Source organism: Talpa occidentalis, unplaced genomic scaffold, assembly GCF_014898055.3.
Source record: "Talpa occidentalis isolate TD23 unplaced genomic scaffold, MPIMG_talOcc4v2.1 talOcc4.2, whole genome shotgun sequence".
NCBI classification, from domain to species: domain Eukaryota; kingdom Metazoa; phylum Chordata; class Mammalia; order Eulipotyphla; family Talpidae; genus Talpa; species Talpa occidentalis.
The window spans coordinates 47,142,174-47,164,831 of NW_023602073.1; the positions used below are offsets into that span (position 1 = coordinate 47,142,174).

Genomic DNA, 22,658 nt, shown 5'->3' on the forward strand with positions numbered 1-22,658 from the left:
GGCTGCAGGAGCCTCCTCCCTGCCCCGCACACTCTCACCCTCTCCAGTCTCTGCTCCCCATGGCGCCCCAGGCCTTTCTCAACATGAACCCTCATCTGCCTTCTCTGCTCCCCACACCAGGCAGGGAGGGCTTACAGGGCCTGGCATCACCTCCACTTTCTCCCCCACGCCCTTTCCCTGCAGCCAGGAGAGCAGACAGGGGCTGAGCACCCACGATGTGCCAGGCCCTGTGCTGAGACTCACAGGCATCAGCTCCCCGTCCTCACCGCATCCCTAATCTCACCACAAACAGGCGAGGAAACTGAGGCTCTGGGGGGAGTCTCTGTGTGGGGTGCTCTGTGCTCGTGTGCTGGGAGGGACGGGCTGGAGTCCAGGCCCAGGGTGAGGCCCACACTCCTCAGCACCCACTGCAACAACTCCAGCCCCTGCCCGTGCCCAGCCCTGGGCCTGCCCCACGCCCAACACCCAGGACCCTCACCCCATCTCCTCGGGGTGACTCAATCCCTGTCACCTCCCGCTCCCTGGGGGCTCAGGTCACCTGTCACCTCCTCGGGGAGGAGGCCCAGTGGCTCCCAGGTCAGGAGCCCCTCGCTCTGTGCTGCCGGGCCCATCTCCAGCTGGACTCTAAGTTACAGACACACAGCCCTGGGATGCTCACTCTGTGCCCAAGTGCCTGGCAGGTGGCACCTCAATATATATCATTTTAGTTAAGAAATTAATACAGTTATGCAAAGAGTAGCTCAGGAGGACTCTTGTTTCTGGTAATGGCGGGTTAGGACTTTCACACCAACCAACATACTGCAAACACCCATGTGTTTTGTTGGGATTTGCCCTGCTTATGCACACAGGGATTTCAGACATTTCAAGGGCTCTGATATGAAAAAGTGTCCTTAATCAGTTTGAGCAGAGGTTAGAAATTGGTCTTTCTATAGAAGTTTTGGGGCCCAGCCTCTCTCAACACCTCCCCTCTCTCTCACTCATCTCCCGCCATCACAAGAGCAATATCAGGGGGAATTTTTTTTTATAAAACTTCACAATAAAAGGGCTGCCTGGGCAGGTAGTGGGTGCCCGTCACTAAGAGGACACAACCCTCACTCTGGATGTTTCCAGGGGATTGTGATGATGAGAAAATGAGAAAGAAACAATAATTTCACCCCCTCTAACGTTACACCTTCTTCTAGGAGCTGAGGCAGACCCTGCTCCATCTCTCCCTCCCTTCCTTGACTGTTGCCAGGGACCAGCATCGGCAAAATGTCGTGTCAGGGCTTCCTGAAAGGATGAGACGGCCTCGGTGAAAACGAAAGGACTGAGGGGAAGGGGATGAGGTAGAATGAGGAGACACTGACACTTGGTGAGGTGCTAGTATCTTCTGCCGAGAGACTCAGCAGGTCTTTATTTATTCATTTTTAGTAAGCAGAAAAAAAAATACATTGTCATGTGTAAAGCAGAGACAATTAATGTATTATGTTCCCATAGACTACTGGCCCCTACAGGTCCCAGCTAGACAGTAGCCTTCAAGGTTAATAGATAAAAAACCAGACCTAACACTAAAACTTATTATTTCAGCTAGACAGTTACCTAAGACAGTGGATAGCCTCCAGTGCATCCCTATCAGTTAAAGCCTAAGCAAGAAAAGACTTTTCTTATTCTCATGGCCTTCACAGCAGGGGCTGGCTGCTACTCAGCTATCAGAACTTTTTCTACCTAGAAACTCCTTAACTCAATAGCTTCATTTACTCAAAACTCAAAACCTTCCCAAGAAACTTCAAGGGAAGGCAAAAGAAGGACCTACTATAATAGTTGTATTGTAATGCTTGTCAGGCATGTTCAATAACTTGCCTCCCATTGTCAAGTGGGCCAAATTGTTTAATAATTAGTTTCTAACAGATAATTTTCCATGCCGTTTATTTGCAGTATACTGATGCATATAATGTAGTGTCTAATGTACTTTTTGGGAAATTTTTCTCCTTTTATGACCAAGAACAAAAAGTGAAGGAATGTTAGATCTTCAGCCCCACGGTGTGAGGCACAAGGAATCTTCAGCCCCACGGTGTGAGGCTCTTTAGCTTCGGCCCCACGGTGTGAGGCCCTTTACCTTCGCTGCTTGCCAGTGTCTTATCTGGCTGGGGCATCAAGGCCTCCTGCAGCACCTGGTGGCACAGGCGGTTGAGCGCCGCACTATGGGGCTGTCTGCAGTCTCTGCAGCGCCAGTTCCATCCCGGCCGGCTGGCAAGGGTCCCACATGGCACGGCAGACCTTTCCTGTCTCCCCTGCTGCTCCCCTCAGCAGTGTATTTCATCAGTCTGCCTGTTCTGTTCCACGCTCTGCCTCTGGTGAATCCTCTCACCCTTGCACGCATCTGGTCTGTACCCTGGTTCTTGTATAAATAAATAAATAATTCTTAAAAAAAAAGAAAAAGAAAAAGAAAACGATGCCTTTCTGGGCTCCTCTGAGCAGTAGAGACCAGAAGCAATAGAGTGGGGAGAAGGCGAAGGTTGTGGTGTTCCCTCGAAGCACAGTGGTACAGCGGGTGTCTCCTTGTTCACCCAGACCCTAGTTCGCAGGGACCTTCTACTTGCGTCCCAGATCTTGCTCTCCCTATTTTGGCTGAGCCCTGTGATGCACCCACTCTGTAGAGACTCTGGTCTCTACAGACTCTGGTCTCTACAGAGCAGCCCTGCCCTTCACCTGCTCCTGAGCCCAGGCAGAGGGCGTGGCTCCTGCTGAGTCCATGCTGGCAGAAAAAAACCTAGATGGTGTGACCACATTAGAAGCCTTTGCTAATTACTGGTTATTTTATCTCTCTCTATTATTTAATGTAATGTTAGGTGGGTTCCAGTTTACTGGCTGTATTAGTGAGAGTAGAAAGCTCAATGACTTTTTTGCCCAGTGAGACAAGGACACAGAGCTGAGAACCCAGAGCGCTGGGCAGGAGGATTTTGACTTGGGGCTCCAAGCTCAGGGACAACATCCTCCATGCAAGTGTCTGTCAGCCCAGGCATCCTATGGAGCAGGTGCCGCCCAATATCGCTCCCCCGTGGCCACAGTCTTCCTGTGGCCAGGTGGAGCAGGACCTGAGCTCAGCGAGGCCTTCCTTGGGCCTGAGATGTTCCTCACTGCTCCCCAGCCTCAGTCCACCTTCTCACAGAGCAGAAAAGCCTGAGGGGGACTATGTGGATGGAAGGGTGTCACCCACACCTCTGGGGAGATCCCTGTCACCGTGCTCAGGGGAGAGCTAAGCCTCCCTCCCCAGGCTGAGGGAGACTCAGGCCCTGATGGGCCTGCAGAGAGGGAGCTCCTATTCCTCACCCTGAAGGAGAAGCTGGGCAGGAGGGGTGGGGAAGGGAGGCTTCTCCTCAGCTGTTTGCTGGTCAGGGCCACCCGGGGTCATGGACTGGACCACGGACATCACCTCAGGGGTTGTGAGCTAGAGCCTCACCCAGGGGTGCTGTCCCTCCGGGGAGTCCTTGGGCTTCCAGTTCCTCCATGTGCTCAGATGTAGCAGGTTCTGTGTAAATTAGACATTTTAATATTTTTTTACTACTCATAGAGTAGGGGGCAGAAGAGGCAGATCTACTGAAATACACTGCTGAGGGGAGCAGCAGGCAAGACAGGAGAGGTCTGCTGCGCCATGTGGGTCACCTCCCTGGCCGGCAGTGGATGGAACTTGTGCTGCAGTGGCTGAAGATAGCTTCATGGTGCTGCAACTTAACCCTTGTGCCACCAGGGAGGCCCTCATAGGCTTTTTTAAAAATCATAAAAGTAGGGCCTCCCCGGTGGCGCAGCGGTTGAGCGCTGGGTTGCGAGGCTGCCCGCAGCCTCTGCAGAGCCAGTTTGCTCCCTGGGCCACTCCCTGGCCACCGGAGGAGGGTCAGCAGTGTACTTCGGTCCTTCTGCCTGCTCTGCTCCCTGCTCTGGCTCTGGTGAATTCTTTCACCCTCCCGCAGTTCTGACTGTACCCAGTGCTTGTATAAATAAATAAATAAATCTTTAAAAAAATAAATAAAAATCATAAAAGTCACTAAAAATTATCAACTCTCCAAAAAGGTGCCCCTTCCTAAAAGGCAAACACCTTTAGCCCTCTGAGACATCTGTCAGCATTTGTCTCATTTCAGTCCTAACTTCTTTCCTCCCCCAAAGAAAAATATGTCCTGACTTTAATGATCATCATGTCATTGCCCTGTTTTACAATTTATCATTAAATTGTATTCTAATTTTACCTTTTAAAATTTTGTTCTTTTTTTTAAATAAAGATTTATTTATTTATATGAGAACTGGGGTACAGGCCAGAGGCACAGGAGGGTGAGAGAATTCACCAGAGACAGAGTGGGAAACAGAACAGACAGACGGACCGAAAGCACTGCTGAGGGGAGCAGTGGGCAAGACAGGAGAGGTCTGCTGTGCCATGTGGCTGGCCAGGAATCGAACCCAAGCTGCAGAGGCTGCGGACAGCTTCACAGAGTTCACTCAATCTGCTGTGCCACTGGGGAGGCCCTTGAAGTTTTGTTCTTGTATGGGTTCCTCTTGTGTGTTTTTATCCTCCTAATATGTCTATCTGCAGAGTTTCCATTAAGTTTGATTTTTTTTAAATTTTTTGTACCAAAGAAGTCGTGCAGGCCAGAGGTGCGGGGTTGGGTGAGAGGATTGACCAGAGACAGTGTAGGTGGCAGAACATGTGAATTTACTGAAATAAATGGCTAAGGAAAGCAGCGGGTGAGACAGGAGAGGTCTGCTGTGCCATGTGGGTAGCTCCCAGGCTGGGGATCATCTTAGGCCATGGTGGTGATAGCTTGGAGACTTAACCCCGAGGCCTCCAGGGAGGCCCCAGATCTTCATTTCCTTTGAGTAGCACCTAGACATGTAAATGCTGGTTAATGTAATTCCTGCTTAATAACTTTATGAAAAGATACAAAACTCTGTCCCAGGGTGGGTGTTTTATATGCCTCAGGAGAATGAGTGAGAATTGAGCTTGGTCTACACCCTCCTCAACCTTGATTGTTACTAATCTTTTCACTTTTAACCCGTTCTAATGGGTGCACAGTGACTTCTTACTGTGTTTCTACCTTGCATTGCCCCCTCACCCTCACTACTGATGTTGAAAATTTTTTCATACACACATCGACCATTTATGTATCTTCCGTCATAAAATGCCTATTTAAATCTTTTTCTATTTTTTGATACTTGTCTTGTTATTATGAACTCATGGGAGTTATGTCTATACTTTGGATAGAAATCTCTTGTCAGGGACCTCCCTGGTGGCACAAGGTGTTAAGATGCAACCTATGAAGCTATCTACAGTCACTGCAGCACCAGTTAGATCCTTGGCCAGGGAGCTACCCACATGGCACAGCAAACCTCTCCTGACTTCCCCGCTGCTCCCCTCAGCAGTGAATTTCAGTCAGTCTGCCTGTTCTGTTCCCCACTCTATCTCTGGTGACTCCTCTCAACGCCCCCCCCCCCCCCCCCCCCCCGCCTGTACCCCAGCTCTTGTATGCATAAATAAATCTTTAAAGCTAAAAATAAAAAAATAAAACCCAGCCCATGTTGTTCTTGTTCCTAAGAGGTAGACAGGTTAACGATAATATTCCTTTACCTTTCACTTGAGCTCATGTTTGGCTGTACTGATAGCCAAGTTTATATTTCTGTGTTTTGAGAGGATCAAGGCAAGAGACCTGGAAATGTACATAAGTGAGAACTGTAGACCGGGGAAAGGAAAGGTTAGAAAGACAGTACATTGCATCTGTTAAAATATTATTTACCTAAATAAATTTAAATAAAATGTTTCATTGATGGGAATTAAATACATATTAAAAAACCACAGATTTCTTAATAAGTAACATTTACTTCCCCTTTGTAGGTTCCCTCCTGTTTCTCCTTTCCTCAGCACTCCCTCCTCTGCCCTCCCCAAACGCGCTCCCCTCCCCCCTCCCCCCTGCACGCACGAGCCCGCGGCAGCTCAGGTGCGCGCACCTGGACGGTCAGGCGGGGACACGGGCCCGCGCTCGCCCCGCCGCTTGGCCGCGGGGAAGGCGCCGCCGCCCCGGCTCGGGGAGGCCCAGTCTGTAGGGGGGGGACACCCCGGGTCTCGTCACGTTCCTCCCCGAAGGGGGGCACCCCGGGGGGGGTTCCCCGGATCTGCCCGTCGCTGTCCCTCCGGGCGGCGGGGCCCCTCCAGGGGCGGCCCGGGCGGCGGGGGTCCGGGAAGGGTTTTCGGGGGCACGTGGGCAGCGAGAACCGTTCCCTCGTGCGGGCCCCGGAATCTGCCTGAAAGAGGCGCCCCCAGGACCCCCCTCCAGGCCCCAGGACCCCGGCCCGGGCTGCGCAGTGTCGCGACTGCGGGAGGGACAGCCCCGCGGCTTGCGAACCCCCCGCCCGGCTCCAAGCGCCTCCTCCCTCCTTTTTTATAAAAAAAGGAAAAACTGGTTCCTTCCGCCACGATTGGGGGCGGGGCGAGCTTCAGACTCTCTATGATGCTGGCTCCGCACGCGCAGCGCCCCAGCCACCCTCCGCGTCTGTCTCCATTTTCTGAAACGGAGTCCGCAGCGGGTGCGACGGGGTCCTCACGGGAAGGAAGAGCCCCCAAGCTCGTGAGTCCAGGAGCCCAGAGGTGAGCGGAGGAGAGAAAGGCGTCCGGAGGGCAGCCCGGAGGGGCCTCAAGGCAGGTGGGGGTGTTAGGGGGAAAGGATGTCCTGAACTAATCCCATACAGGCTTTGTGGACTCCACCCCCACTCCAGACCAAAGCCATCAGGACATTGGGAAAGACAAATCCCGTCACCACCAAAGGGAGGGTGGCTGGAACCTGAGGTGGAGTTAAGCAGCCAAGTTGGATATAAAAACCAAACACGTGGGCCTTGGAGTGGCTCGCTTTTCCTTGCCTCCTGGCTTCACGGCTCCTGGCTTGTGGCCAGCTCTCAGAGATCCATTTGGGATTCCAGATCGGTGGATCGGGTAGGACTCCTTTAAAACTTTGTCTCCCACTTTTCTCCCTGAGCTGTACATTCCCTCATTTCCCCTTCCCTTGTAAATAAACCTTTTATTAACCTTTCATGTGTGCCTGCAGTAGAGCATTGATAAGTCCTTTTAAGGGCGCAGGTGAGGACCCACAGTCAGGCACCCCATTTTGTATCCGGGCTGCCCTATAATGGGGAGGGGATCGTTTTTAGGACAGAAAACCTGAGTCCTCGCGGGGAAGGGGGAGCCCCAGCTCTATCCCAGGGAGCGCCCCCAATCCAGAGCCCTAGACCCGCGGGGCCTCCCCCACCCTCCCAGAAGGAGTAGGATTTGCTTCCCCTCGTAAAGCAGCCATCTGTGACACGCTGGGCCACACACCTAACAGTGTTATTGGTCCTGATGTCGTTTTTGGAGTCAGGGGGTTGGAGTGCGGGGTCCTGGGGTTCACTCTGGGAAAGGTGTCACCAGAGCTCCCGTTTCAGCGGCCCGCGGCGAGTGTCCCAGGCGAGTTTCTCCACGAGACAGACACGGTAGTGATATTTAAAGGGCAGGTTATTAGGGAAAGGGACAGAGGAATAAAGGACACTTGCATAGACACAAGCGGGCCGGAAGAGCTGCCCCAGAAGGGACAGGTTTGCTGAGAGAGGCCTGCCTGGTTGCAGGCAGGCGGCCTTGACAGGTCACAGGCAGGCAGGAGGCTGCTGCCCTGCAGAGGAAGAGAGTTGGTGAAAAGAGGCACCTGCATGGTCACAGGTGGGCAGAGGGAGTGCTGCCTCCAGCCTGTGCAGCGACTGCTCTGATACAGTCCTTTTCTCTTTGGGAGGGCTCACTCCTCCGGAGTGGCCTGTTTGTTGCTGATTTTGGATAAGAAGGCAAAACTAGAAAGGGGCCAAGGTTCCAGAATGGGCCCATCTCCAGTATTACCATTTTTAATTTTTTTTTAATTTATTTTTGCAAAGAAGAACTAGGGTGTAGGTCAGAGGCGCGGAAGGTTAGTGGATGGACCTGAGACAGAGCGGGGAGCAGAACAGGTGGATCTACTGAAATGCACTGCTGAGGGGAGCAGGGGGCCAGACAGGAGAGATCTGCTGAGCCATGTGGGTCAGCTTTCTAGGGGGAGAGGCTCAACTCAGGCCCTTGATAGGTCTGAGACTTAAACCCTAGGCCACCTGGGAGGTTCCATTTTTAAATTATTACAAGTCTTTTTGGCATTGAGTGTAAGCAGAATGAGAGTTTCCTGGCGCTGCCATCCCTAGGAAGTCCTGAGAAGTGGGGTGGACACGGTCACCTTGGATTTAGCAGGGCTGAGCTCCCTCTCCCTCTCCACTGCCTCTGTCCTTGTTATGGCAGTTTCCAGGAGAAGCCAGACTGTGCTCAGAGGTGGGGGGGAGAGAGAGAGATTTATTCTTCATGATGGAAGACAAGAGTAGAAAAAAAAACAACTGGAAAGGAAACACCACAAGATCAGAAACCTGCTCACACAAGACGATGGGGGCAGAAGAGATTAGCATAGCCATTGACACAGCTATGGAAACTGAGATCCTTATACACAGACAACACAGTTATAGAAACTAAGATCCTTAGAGGATCCTTAGAGGCCTAGATTACAAAGCATAACATCCAAGCAGGCATCCTAATGTGCATCCAAAGGGAAAGATATGAAAATGGAACCCACTGTAGAATCTTGGTCCCTTTCAAGTCTGCATAGTTCTCCCAAATCAGCAGCTAAGGGAAGGCTCACAAGAGGTGAGCCCCTCCCAAAACAGAAGGCTCTATCAGTGCAGTCTCTGCACTGGCTTGGAGCAGCACTCCCTCTGCCCACCTGTGACTCTGCAGGTGCTTCTTTCACCACCTCTCCTCTGCAGGGCAGCAGCCTCCTGCCTGCCCGTGACCTGTGCCATGCTGGGGCTTCTCTTCACTCACCTCCCTCAGTGGAGGCCGCTCTCCTCAAGGCCGCCCGCCTGCAACCATGCAGGCCTCTTAGCTCTTCCTGCCCGCTTGTGTCTAAGCAAGTTTCCTTTATTCTTCTGTCCCTTTCCCTACAAACCTGCCCTTTAAATAGAACTAACGTCTCTGTCTCGTGGAGAAACTTGCCGTGTGTGGCTGAAACAGGAGCTCTGGTGACACTTTTCCCAGAGTGAACCCAAGGACCCCGCACTCCAAACCCCCTGACTCCAAACATGACAACAGTCACACCGAGGGGTCATCGGATTATTTCTGAAAGGCCTGAGCCCCAAGTAACATGGGTTGTGGGTTTTTATAAAGCTTGGGCAAAAAATGTTGCGGAAACGGTACGGTACAGCTCCCGTTTCCCAGGTGAGCATTTGCTTTGCTGAGTTCCACTGAACAGGCGTGGGGTGGGGGTTTGTGAGAGTGTGTGGTTATCTTGTGTGACAGAGCCTGGCCTTCCAGCCCCTGGTCATTTTCTACTTCATTGTGACTTGGGCAAGGAAAAGAATCCCTGAGATGCCATCCCTCATGGGGCGGGGAAATGATGGTGGGCCAAGTAATAATGATAAAGTGAATCTGAAAACTAGGAAATTGTTAAAACTGTGCAACAAGACTTTTCCATACACAGGGTTTTATAGGCCAGTAGAGACAGGCAGAGTTCAAGGCTAAAAATAAAAAGCATGGCAGGGAGACAAAGATGACATGACAGAGCTCCTCATCCTGAGTGGCTCATGTCTTAGTGGGGCTGTAGGATGGTAAGATGGGTTCAAGAACCCCCCCCCAACACACACACACACAAAGGCCACACCCTTTTGAGAAGGTCACCCAGACTCCCTCCTGAAAGGTCCATGCAGCAGGCCGGAATGCAAAAGCCTACCAGGAAGCCCACCTGGGGGGCAGGAATGCGGATACCTGCCTGGAGGATTCTGGCAGTGAGCCTTCCCCCTCCCCCTACAAGTCTCTTCTCAGACAAAGAACCTCTACCTGCCCCACAAAACTCCCCCCCCCCCAACAAACTTTCCCACCGTAGGAGCCCAGTTTCCCACCTGACCTCTCCTCACCCTGTAAAACCCTGCTTCCCCCTAACAACGTGCGCGGCTTCACTGACCCCCACCTTGGGTCCGTGAGGTCCGCCCGGGGCGCAATAAACTTTCCCTCCCTTTGAGAAATTTAGCCTGGCTCTCCTTTTCTTTACTGCGCCAAACCTTTCACCTCCCACCTCCTGGAAAGGCCACTGGCTCCTGCCCACCAGGACCAATGAAACCCCCTCCCTCCACCTTCAGGTCTCCCCTTAATCCCTTTGCTTTCCTTGGGGGTGGGGGAGAAAACACTTTCCCTCCACCTCCTGCACTCTTAGCTTACACCACTGTGATGAAAGACGGTTCCTAAGGAAAGGGCAGGGAGGGTCAGATCATGGACTAGACCAGGGCTTCTGACACCCACCTGCACGTGGACACTGCCCAGGGAGTTGGAAGGGGGAAGGGAGAGGAGGAGGAGACCATAATGGCTGTGGGGCTTTGGGGGCTTAGAGAGTTTGGAGCCTGAGGGATAAAGCTTCGAAGGAGGCAGAGATCTGCATTATTCCATCTCTTCCAGTCTCTGGTGACTTTCCCCGTGACCCTGGTGCAGGCCTGGAGGGTGTGCAGGGAGAAAAGGAGAGGAGGAGGGAGCAGGAGAGGCTCCTTGGAGTCTCCTCAGGAGCTGGGGGAGGCCTTGCTCTGTGGGGGAGCAGGAGCAGTGATCGGGGGCTGCTGGGATTGGGCCCTTCCCAGCTGCTCAGAACCACTTCCTGGGACTTTGGGATCCTAAACTTAGGCTCTTGTAGCTTTGTCCATTTTTTCTCCCCTGCACAGGCCTCCCGACCCTGGGTCCACGTATTTGCTTTCCTCCCTCCATTCTTTTTTTTTTTTTTTTTTGCTTTCCTAAGGGAGCTGTGGAAGGGGCGGGAGGGGCAGGAAATGCTGGGAAAACAATTGAGAGGCGGCCCGAGGGCTGGTTCCGAGGGCTGATCGTGGGCTGTCCTGCCCTCGCTGGCCCCGTCCGGGTTTCTCTTTCTGTGGCTTCCCTTTCTGCTGTGTGTCTCAGCCGCTGCCTAGACGAGTGTCCTGTGGGGTGTGTCCTCGGGGCTCTCCAGGCCCCTGTGCTGCGCTTTGGGCCGCTGGGGCCGCCCGCGCCTCTGGTTGGTGGCGCTGCTGGTGGGCGGAGCAGTGGGGTCCATCCCGTCCATACAGTGCTGTGTTTCGGGCTGTGCAGTCTTGCTTCTGGCTGCTGTCACTTTCTTCGAGCGGCGCTGATTGTCGGGGTCGGCGGCGGGTCTGGTAGCTGGCGCCTCCGGAGGCCAATGCAGGATGGGGCCGTGCCCAGTTCTGCTTCTGGCTGCCCCTGTCCCCTCTGTAGCCCTGGGCGCTGGTGAGTGGGGGTCATTGGTCCCGGGGGCCAGGAGCCTGGGCCTTTCTGGGGTCCCGGAGGGGTCCCCTGGGTGTCTTGGGGACCCTGTCAGGAGGGGTGTGGTCTGTGGGTTTTTTTTCGTTTGATTCATTTTTATTTATGCACAAGAACTGGGGTACAGGCCAGAGGTGTGGGGGGGTGAAAGGATTCCCCAGAAACAGAGTGGGAAGAACAGGCAGATCTACTGAAATACAAGTGTGGGTTTTTTGGTTTTTTTTTTTTGAATATTTATTTATGCTACAAGAACTGGGGTGTAAGCCAGCGGTGGGGGGGGGGGGGCGGTGAGAGGATTCACCAGAGACAGTGGGGAGCAGAACGGGAGCATCTACTGAAATGCACTGCCGAGGGGAGCAGGGCCGGACAGGAGAGGCTGCTGTGCAGGGGGGTCAGCCCCCGGCAGGGGATGGAACTCAGGACGCAGCCAGGTTAGCTCCGTGGTGCTGGGGGCGGGGGAGGGGAGGGCGCCCTCTCCGGGGTCGGGGGTGGCCCTGCCTTTCACCCCTGCCCCTCCAGGGAGGCCCTGAAATACAGGGAGGCAGGCCCTGAAATACGGGGAGGCAGGGCCTCCCCGGTGGGTGGCGGGTTGAGGGCAGTGCTGTGAGGCTGGAGCGCTCCGCCTCCCTCTTCTGCTCTGCTTCCCTGGGCTCAGTGGAGGAGGCTGGGGACACAGAACAGGACACACAAGACACGACTTGGCGGCAGGACATGACGTGCCGCGAGCCCCGCCCCTCCTCTCCCCTCCGCTCAGTTCAGCTGCCCACATTCTCAATTTCTGCCAGCCGGGGAGAGTCCCCCATGGCGAGGCAGACCTCTCTTGTCGTGCCCGCTGCTCCCCTCAGTGTATTTCAGCCCGACTACCTGTTCTCCCCACTCTGTCTCTGGTGAATCCTCTCACCCTCCCATGAATCTGGTCTGTACCCCGGTTCTTGTGTAAATAAAAAAAAATTTTCTTTTTTTAAAAGAAGGGACAGCAGGCTGGACAGGAGAGGTCTGCGGGGCCTGGGTTAGCTCAGCTGCCTGTGGGGCTCAAGCTGAGGCGGAGGCTTCTGGCCACAGCCTGACAGCGCGGACATTTTCACCCTGAACCACCAGGGAGGTCCTAGTTTTCCATCTTCTTTCCCTGTTTGGATTCCGTGTGTGTCTTTCTCTTGCCTTGTTGCTCCTCCAGGAGTAAACTGGGCTTCCAGGATTACACGGAGAAGCAGTGGTGAGAGGGGACATCCTGTGTGTTTGTCACAGATGAATTTTACCGTGTTAGGTCAGGCGTGTGCCTTCTGTCCCGAGGATTTCCAGACCTTCATCATGAGTGCACGTTGAATTCTGTCAAATGATTTGTCAGTATCTGTTTATAAGATTTTAGTTTTTTCTTTTTGTCGATGGGTTGAGTTACATTAACTGATTTTTGAGAAATTTTTTTTTTTAAGATTTATTTATTTTTATACAAGAATTGGGGTACAGGCCAGAGATGCACAGGGGGGCGAGAGGATTCAACAGAGACAGAGTGGGGAATAGAACAGGCAGACAGACCGAAGAACACTGCTGAGGGGAACAGCGGGCAAGACAGGAGAGATCTGTCCCACCATGTGGGTTTCTCCCTGGCCAGCTGGGAATCGAACTTGTGCTGCAGTGGCTGCGGATTGCTTCATAGGTTGCGTCTTAATCCCTGCGCCACCAGGGAGGCCCCCATTAACTGATTTTTGGATGTTGAACCATCTAGTGACCCTGGGGTAAATCTCACTTGGTCATAGTATATTATCCTTTTGATGCTTTGTTGGATTCTGTTCGCAAGGATTTTATTGAGGATTTTTGCATCAGTGTTCATTAGGGAGATTGGCCCATAGTTTTCTTTTTTTTTTTTTTGAAAATTTACTCATTTATGCATACAAGAAGTGGGGTATAGGCCAGAGGTGTGAGGGGGTGAGAGGATTCACCAGGACAGAGTGGGAAACAGAACATGTGGATTGACTGAAATAGACTGCTGAGGGGAGCAGCGGGCAAGTCAGAAAGGTCTGCTGTGCCATGTGGGTAGCTCCCTGGCCAGGGATCCAACTCAGGATGCAGTGGGCTGAGGTGACCTTCCTAGTTTTGCATCTTAACCCCTTGCACCACCTGGAGGTTCCCTCTTCTTTTGTGTGTGTTGTCATTGGTTTTGGCATTAGTGTCATGTTGGCTGAGCAGGAGGGGCAGGAAGTGCAGGGAAAACAATTGACAGGCCTTGATGTGAGCACATCGCTGCTCACCTGAGTGGTCCTGCCTTCCTGGCTTCTGCCTCCAGCTGACATTCTGCTTCCACTGCAGCTGTGGTCTCTGCTGCTGCCTTGGCCTCCTCCGCCTAGGCCAGCTCACTCCTGTCAGGCACGGAATGTTGCCAGCTTCAGGATGGGCCAGTGCCCTGTTCTGCTTCTGGCTGCCCTCACCTCCTCCCTAACCCTGGGCGCTGGTGAGGGGGCTTCATGGGTCCTGGTGGGCAGGAGCCTGGGCCTTTCTGGGGTCTGGGAGGGGTCCCCTGCATGCCTTGGGGCCCTCTCAGGAAGGGTGTAGCCTTTGGGGGGTTCTTGAGGAAGGTCAGTGGGGATTTGGCTGGTTGCACACCCCTCGTGATATACTTATGTATATTTTTTTTATGTATTGATGTTATTTAAGCAGTAAAGTTGTGGCCTGCATCTGGGCCATACCCCACCTTCCCAGGTTGCCTTAACAGTGCCTCAGTTCTTTTCTGTCCTGCATGTGGACCCCTCCTACTCCATCCCTCTCCCCAACCTTCTGGTCTCACCTGCTGCCCCCTCCCTGCTGCTCCCCTCCCTGACACTCTCACCTTCCTGCCACCTTCCCTTTCTCTGTTTCCCCTCCTTCCCAGCTGCCCCCCTTTCCAGCTATCCCCCATCCCTGATGCCCCTTTCCCTGCTGTACCCCCTCTTTGCTGATCCTCCTCCCTGCTGTCCCCTGATCTTTGCTGCCCCCTTCCCTGCTGTCCCTCCTCTCTGTGTTCTAGGGTGTCGTCCTCTTCCTCACTCGTTTTCTTCCTCCCTCCTGCACCATTGCCTGCCAGGAGCCTTCACCTGATGGAGCCTACCTCCCCCCATTTTACTAAGCCCTGCTTTCTGAGGGTGCTTTGTGCCTCAGGTATCTCCCTCCATGCTAGCCCCCCCCCCCCCGCCTCATCCAGGAGAGCCTGGGAGCTCCGCATCTTTGCCTTGACTGCAGGCACAGCCCCTGTGCACAGACCTCCCTGTCTTCTGGCCTCAGCTCCCACCTCCAGCCAGTGCAGCTCCTGCTCCTGGGCCCTCACCACGGGCCCTTCCCCACGCCTGCTGTCCTCACCCCAGACCCTCCTCTCTGGTCAGCACCCTACCCAGTTGCCCTCCCTACCCCAACCCAGGCCCTGCTCATTTTGGTCCCCAGTCCTGGCCCTCAGCACCAATCTTCCAGCTGCCCCTTTCTCTTGCAACCCCTGCCCTTCCCAGACCTGAGAGCTGCTCTTGATGCTGTTCCTCTAGCCGTCACCCCTTTGGGTTCCTCGACCCCACAGATCCGCCACCCTGTGGCTTTCTCCCACCTGCTGCCTGATAGATGCGGCCCCCTCTATGGAGGGGCCTCATCACCACCTGCATCACCCTGAACTGCCTCCCCAATCTAAACTCTCCCTGGGCCCACAGGCTGACTCCCAGTCCCTGCACCTGCCTCTCTCCGGGTCCTGGGCAGGTTCATCCACCTCCCCAACCTGTCCTTGAGGAACCACAGCCCTGCCTGGCTCATGTCATCCTCCTGCCTCACACCACAGCTGCTCTGACCTCTGACCCCTGCTCTGGACCCTCACATCCCCTCGCTGCTCTCTGACAAGACCCCCCAGTCCTCCTAGGGACCCGGTGCCCCCTCTCTTGACCTCTGACCCCAATTTCCCCTCTCCATCCCTTTTCCACCTTCACCCCTCTCCTTCCTTCCTTTTCTTAGATTTATTTTCTTACATAGTTGTTGACTTTTGTACAGAATTTGATTTCCCCTCTCAGGTGCAGTCCCCTTGGTCCATCGCCCCGTCCCTGTGCTCTCCCTCCCCAGGCTGCCCCTCCCTGCCCCTCCCTGGGCCCTCTCCTTCCTTCTCCTTGCCTGGTGTCCTGTGCTGCGAATCCTCCTCCTGTCCCTACGAACACAGCCCTGTCTGCAGCCCCCAGGTCTCTAGGAGCTCAGGACATGCAGCTTCAGGTAACTCTAATGCTCAGGTAGCTCATACCTGCCTCATTTCTCTCCCCAGGACCCCACAGGCTTCAGTATGAGCTCACGGAGACCCAGGATGCCTCGCTGTACTCGCGATTTGTTGCCAAGGAACACTTGGATGATCAGCTCATCCTGCGCTACGACAGTGGGAACAGCAGACCAGACACCCCAGGCCTGCTGGCATGAGTAGTCCTGGGGGCTGAGCCGGGGGACACAGTGACCAGTGGCTTTACAGGGGACAGGAGGGACCTCTTGAGGAAGCTGGCAGATATCAGGGAAAAGCAGAGCCAGAGTGGAGGTGAGAGGGGCAAGCATGGGGGGCCTTTCCCAGGACAGTTAGGGCAGCCGGTGGGGCCTGTCTCTTTCCACTGGATTTGCTGTGGGGGGTTGAGAATGGGGGTGGGGACTTCAGCACAGAGGTGATGTCTCTTCAGCCAGCACAGGGAGAGGTGGGGAGAGTGGGGGCGGGGGTGGTGTGAGTTTCTCCCCTGGGGGAGCAGGGGACACAGGACTGGGGGAGTTACCACTGGGTCTGTGTTGGGGGTAGGCTCCCGTTCCCTCCAGGAGGTTCGGGGCTGTGAGATCCAGGAAGACACCACCAGGGCCTTCTGGCGGTCCTTCTATAACGGGGAGCCCTTCCTCTTCTATAACGAGACGACCCATGAGTGGGAAGCACCCCAGTCCTCGGTTCTTCCCTTGGCTGTGGAAGTCAAGAAATCCTGGGACACAGATAGGATTGGAAGCCAGAATTCCTGGGCCCTTGTGCGTGGTGACGTTTGTGGAAAACTGCGGAGATATCGGGAATCCTGGAAGGCCTTCATTTAGAGAACAGGTAAGGCTCTGGGCACCCCATACCCCCCAGCCTGTCTTCCAGCTCTGCCCAAGGAGACCCGCCAGTACTATGAGCTGCCTGAATGGTCTCAGGGGTGTGGTGTTGTGAGGTGCCTGCACTGTTATCCCCCTGGGTGAAGACAAGAGCCAGGGAGGGCACGGAAACCAGGGAGCTACGGAGCACTGAGTGGGAGAGCCGGGGGTCAGGAAGGAGGGGAAGCCCTCAGAGTGGACGTCAGCCCTGCTGGCTCCCAGCCTGTCAGTCCCTCCTGGTCCCTCCTGTGCAGGAGCCCACCCCTCCCAACCCCCTCCTCAGCTTCAGCATGTGGGTCCCGGGCCTTCCTCACACCAGCCTGAGGAGCTGGGCCCCAGGGTGCAGAACCACCTGGGGAAGTTCCATGGTCAGTGATCGAGGTGGGAAGGAGCAGCCTTGGTCTCTCAGTCTCCCTCACTGGGGAGCAGGGCTTGGCCTTGTGTTTAACTGACTCTGTGCTTCTTCCCGGTACCCCCAGCTGTGAATGCCACCTGCAGCCCTGCCTCGGAGGGCATGGTCATCATGACCTGCTGGGCATCCGGCTTCTCTCCCTGGAATATCTCACTGGTCTGGCCTCAGGACGATGAGCCTCTGAGCCCAGATGCCCAGCTGCCTGGGGGTATCCTGCGTGATGAGAATGGGACCTATTGGTCCTGGGTGACCCTATGGGTTCCCCAAGGAGAGGAGCAGAGGGTCACCTGCTCTGTGGAACATTACTGGAACTGCACTGTGACCTGTGGTGAGCCTGGGGTGATCTGTGGGAGTTGGACCTTGTAGGGTTGGGGATCAGGATGGGGTGGAGAGCAGGCCTGTGGCTCTGGGTGCCCAGGTTAAAATAAGATCTTTTCTAGGAAAGGAGCCAGTGCATCGGCGTCCATGGCCAGCTGTGTCTTGGGGTATCGCTGTCGGTGCCAGTTTCACTGTCCTTTTCGCTGCTGTCCTTCTTTATAACTTTTGGCTCAGAAAGACATCAGCTGGGGAATGTCCAGGTGAGATACGGGGCTGTAGGTGGCGAGGGAGGGCCTTTTCTACCTGTGACCAGGGTCTCACGTCACCCACTCTGCAGCTAGGAGAGGGATGACTGGCCTCTGTAACAGGAGTTCGAGTGGGGTCCTTGTGATGGGTTTGGGGGCCACCTCTGCGCCCTTATCCCTGCCCAGAGCCAGGGCCCTGAGTGTGCAGCCGGGCCCCCCTCCTGGGAGGAGGGTAATGGGGTGGCAGAGACCATGTCCCCTGCTCAGTCTCCTCAGGCTTGTCCCTGCTCTCAGGCTCCCCAGGGCTTGCGGGGGTGTGTTGGGACCATGGGCATGTTGGGGGTGGGGCTGTGTGATCCTGGATTTGGGGTAACAAGCAATAAGAGCACCTGTGACCTAGTGGGAGGATTAAATTCTGGGGAGTGGTGATCTGAGCCCCACAGCCAGGGGCTCAAATAGGCAGGTCTGTGGGTCTCCTGCTCATCTGCTTGACACCCCCTCCCCTTGGGTCAGAATGTTGCTTCTTCTGTCATTGAGATGTGGATGCAAAAGAATATGAAAGTCATGAGCTAATTTCCAAATTTCCTTCTTTGAACTTGAAGTCCAAAGCAGAGGCTTATGACTGTCGTTGGTTAGCCTTAATGGGGTTTCCTCGAATTTCGGGTTTGCGATGCGTATAAGTGAACAGGAGTTCTCTGGGGAGCTCCCTGTTTAAGAGGGTTCCAGATCGGAGGTGGGGGGCGGTGACACTGACAGTCCAGGGTCAAAGAGGACAGACCTAGCCTCAGGCTAGGGGTCTCCAGAGTCCCTCACTGCACTGAGAAGCAGACCCACTAAGGCTGTGAGCCAGTGCCTGGACAGGAGGGAGGGCCTGGGAGCCTCAGCCAGGCAGCAGCATGGGGTGGAGCTCAGACTCCAGGCACCAGGGCCAAGTGCAGCGTGAGATCCTGGGGGGCCGCGAGGGTCCGGGCAGGGCTGATCTTTTCTGAGGTGCTCCAGGGCCCATCAGCCACCTAGCATGTCACTAAGATCCCGATAGCCATGCAGTTAGGAGCTGCTTACCAGGGCTGGGGCAGAAGCAGGATGAACTGCAGGGATAGGGGTATGGGGAAGAGAGCAGGCAGTGGCCCTGGGGTACAGGCAGCTGTGAGGAGAGGAGGCTGGGAGCTGAGGAGAGAAGCCCCTGTATGTGAGCACCCCCTGGCCTGGATGCTGGGCCTAACCTCTCTCTCAGAGACCCTGGCACTGGTAGGGGAAGGCCAGGGCTGGAGAGGGGGGCATTGGGTTTCTGCTTCTGGATCTGGTCCTTCAGTCTGGCCCTTCCGAGCTCTCACCTTGTGGTGCTGGGCGCAGGGACTGGTGATGATGTGGTGGAGTCAGGGCCAACCGAAGGGCAATTCCTGAAGAAACAGAAGGCAATATTCTGCAGCCAACTGAACATTTATTGATGTCTCTTTTCCCAGGGACCGTTAGCCTGCAAGACCTGAGCCAAGTGGTGAAAACGGACCTTGGGTGCTGGTCCGGATCTTCAAGCTGCTGGGCCTCAGGGCTCTCAGCCTCTGTTGTCAGAGCCTGAGTCCGGGGACTCAACTGTGGGCTCTTAGCATCTGCACATTTAGAGTGGACTCACTGCCTGCACTCCTCTCATCAGCACTTTCTCTTGGTGCCTTTGTTTTCTCATCTGCAATTAGATAACAGCATTCTCTGTAACTGTCTTTCCTCTGTACCTCCTGAGGATTCTCACACCAGCTTTCCTTTGTGCTCTGTCACTTTGTATCTCAGTGCACATCTTGTAATATGTGTGTATATGTATATATGTGTATGTGTATTTATATATAAACCTATTGATTTCATTTGTGCAGTATTTTACAATTTTATATTATAAATCTTTAAACATACATATATGGTGTGTGTATTATTTCATGTGTCTGGGAAGGGATACTATGAGGTTGTGGGGAGATGGAGAGGTAGATAGAGCACTAAAAATCCCACCTCCTGCTCCCCAGCTCCCAGTACTACCAGACTCACAGGAAAGCATGAAGGGCTGGACTAGCTCGAGTGGGGGGTCTGAGGCCAGTGCTCAGGGATTGAGCCTGGAGAGAATCTGACCTGATGGTGGAACCTCAGGTGATACGGCAGAGCTGATCTCCGGAGGAACAGGGACACTGCATTGGGGTGACCTTGTGACAGGGTAATCCCCAGGGTTCCATGCCCCATGGGAAGGGAGGGTGGGGTTGAGCAGGGAGGGGAAGCTGGAGGAGAAGCTAGAGAAGACCTGGAGAAGGCAGGAAGGGGAGCATGAGGAGGGCTTGGGCGAGGCACAGGGGCAGAGACATGTGAAGGAGCTGCACTTGCTTGGCCTTGGCTTGTACCAGGGATGGGGACATGGAAGGAGACACTTAAGACAGAAACGTGTGTGAGAGGCTGTGGGGAGGCTGATGATGGCATCTTTTACTTGATTTCAGTTTTGATTTTTTCTCCTTTCCTTGAAGACTTGCCTGGCCGCTTCTGCCCCTTTCCCATGGTTCCACACCAGAAGGTGCCTTAGACTTGTGGCAAGATTTTGGGCCTCAGCAGTCCTGCTTTCAACCCACCTTGTTTGGGCATTTACGCACAAGGCATGGGTAATTTTGGGTGTTTGTTTTGGAAACTCTTTCCTTTTCTCCATTGCACACTAATTGTATTAAAGTTCCTCTGCAGGGAAGGTCTCATGCACTAGATTATGTTTTGTGTTGATGAGGCAGATGGTAGAAGGCAGTTAGTAGGCAGGTTTGGGGGTTCCTGGGATGCCCCTCCCCCTGTGCTGTGACAGCCAACCACGCAGAACAGGCGCGTCTGCTGGGATGAAGTGGTTTCTGGGCGTATGACAACTGAGTTGAGGAGACAAGTGAACTGAATGTGGAGGAGCACACACAACCATAGCATCTCCCCCCTAGTTCTGTGAGGTTTCTGCAAGAGGGAAATTTCTGCAAGGGAGAGGAGGCACTCCCCCTCTGAGGATCATGCTTCCTCACTTCGGGGGGCACACTGACAGTTGGTACTCTCCTTGGTCAGGAATGACTAACCCCGTACTAGGTTAAACACTGACGACAGCACTGAGGTGGGGGTTTGCACCACCCACAAACCTAACATTTGAGGGGAGCCCAGTGGGCAACAAGACCTGCCTGGAAGGAAGTGGAGGGTGAGGGTCCTGTTCCCCTTACTGAGGTTCACAGGGTGAACAAAAAGAAATTGGAAAAGAGAATTCTTTGATACATCTTTTCATATTTGTGTGTGTTGACATATTTCGTGTTTTTATTCAGGGTTGATGTCATTCATTCAGGCTTGTATTCCGGTATTTTTGCGTTTTAGCTAACTGTCAAGTGTCCTTTGTTACTCAGTTGTCATCAAGTAAACTTCATACTCAGGCAACTTTTTGCTTTTATTTGAATCAGTCACAACTGTTTATAATCACAATGCAAATATTTGTGCAAGATTTCTCCTGAAATTGACACCATTGTAGTCCTCTTCTCAGTTGTTGCCTTACTCCAGGTAACTATTTTCAGTATTTTTAGATGATTCTGTTGGCTTTTTACTTTCCTATGTCTAAAGTCCATGTCTTTAGTACTGTTGCTTGATGTTCTGGTTGTGGCATCCATCAGTGATTGATGTGATTGTTAATAGTAGATATTTTCTTTTTCTTTTATTCTTCCCACTCCTACATAGAGTGATTGCTTCCCATAGAGTGATTACATTTAGTTGACTCATTCAATATTTTCTTTTCCATGACTAGTGTTCTCATACATAAATATTAGTCCTTGTAGCTGCTGCACAACTTTCTATTCTCCCTGGAGTTCATAATTGCCTTTGTTTTTTTCTGTCATTTTCTATGTACTTTCACAATTTGACTTTGGTATTTATTGTATTACTTCTTTTTAAAGATTTATTTATTATTTATGCATACCAGAACTGTTGTACTAGGCACAGGTGTCGGGGGATTCACAGAAACAGAGCGGGGAGCAGAACAGGCAGACTGACTGAAATACACTGCTGAGGGGAGCAGCGGGCGAGTCAGGAGAGGTCTGCTGTGCCATGTTGTTATCTCCCTGTCCGGGGATCGAACTCGTGCTTCAGTGGCTGCAGACAGCTTCATTCGTTGTGTCTTAACCCCTTGCACCACCAGGGAAGCCCCTCTATTGTATGACTTTGAAGAAGTGAGGACACTAGGTATTTTACCCATTTTACCTTCATTTCTCCTGGACCCGACTTAAATTCACCCATCTGGATTGGATTCTTTTACATTGGATTCTTTTACATCTCTTTGAGATCTCCTTTCACCCCCATCCTGCAGAGTATTTTGTGCAGCACAATTACCTGGTAACCTGCTAAAATGCAGACACATTAAAGATGTCAAGGTTTGGGCCAGTGAGTCTGATTTTCTCTCTAGTTTCATGTGATCCTGATGTTGCTGGTCCATGGACCATAATTGACATAACAAGGAACTTTCTGTTTTTTTCTCATGTGTTACCTTCACTTTTCTATACCCTGCATCTTTCTCTCTCTTAAATGCTAAGCTTGAGGCCTCCCTGGTGGTACAGTGGTTAAGATACAACCTATGAAGCAATCCGCAGCCACTGCACCACGAGTTCAGTTCCCAGCAGGCCAGGGAGTAACCCACATGGCGGGACAGACCTCTCCTGTCTCGCCCACTGCTCCCCTCAGCAATGTACTTCGGTCTGTCTGCCTGTCCTGTTCCCTGCTCTGTCTCTGGTGAATCCTCTCACCCCCCCACATCTCTGGCCTATACACCAATTCTTATATAAAAAAAAAAAAATCTTTAAAAAAAAAAGAAATGCTAAGCTCTTACTAATACACTTTAAATTAATTAATGGTAATTAATGGGATTAATAAAATTAACAACTTTTATTGTGGTAAATAATATATAACATAAAATTTGCCAACATAACCATTTCAAATGGCAATTTTTGGTTTTATTTAATTTTTTTATATCCAAAAGGGCCGGTTTATTATATAAGAAAATTTGAAGGCAGACCCTCCTGGTGGTCAAGCTATCAGCAGCCACTGCAGCATGAGTTTGATCCCTGGCCAGGGAGCTAACCCACATGGTGCAGCAGACCTCTTGTCTTGCCTGCTACTCCCCTCAGCAGTGTATTTCACTAGATCAGCCTGTTTTGCTCCCTATTCTGTCTCTGGTTATTCCTGTCACCCGCCCCCCCCCCCACCTCTGGCCTACACCCCAGTTTTTTTACGTAGGAAT

General features: G+C 53.1%; 1 long non-coding RNA gene across 1 annotated transcript; it reads left to right on the forward strand.

Moving 5' to 3' along the window:
- Window positions 1-6,452: 6,452 nt before the first annotated feature.
- Window positions 6,453-19,315, forward strand: LOC119252188 (uncharacterized). The gene is made up of 6 exons (XR_005126739.2): window positions 6,453-6,607; window positions 15,600-15,860; window positions 16,110-16,394; window positions 16,906-17,166; window positions 17,279-17,416; window positions 18,865-19,315. It is a non-coding gene; the product is annotated as an uncharacterized LOC119252188 (long non-coding RNA).
- Window positions 19,316-22,658: the final 3,343 nt, after the last annotated feature.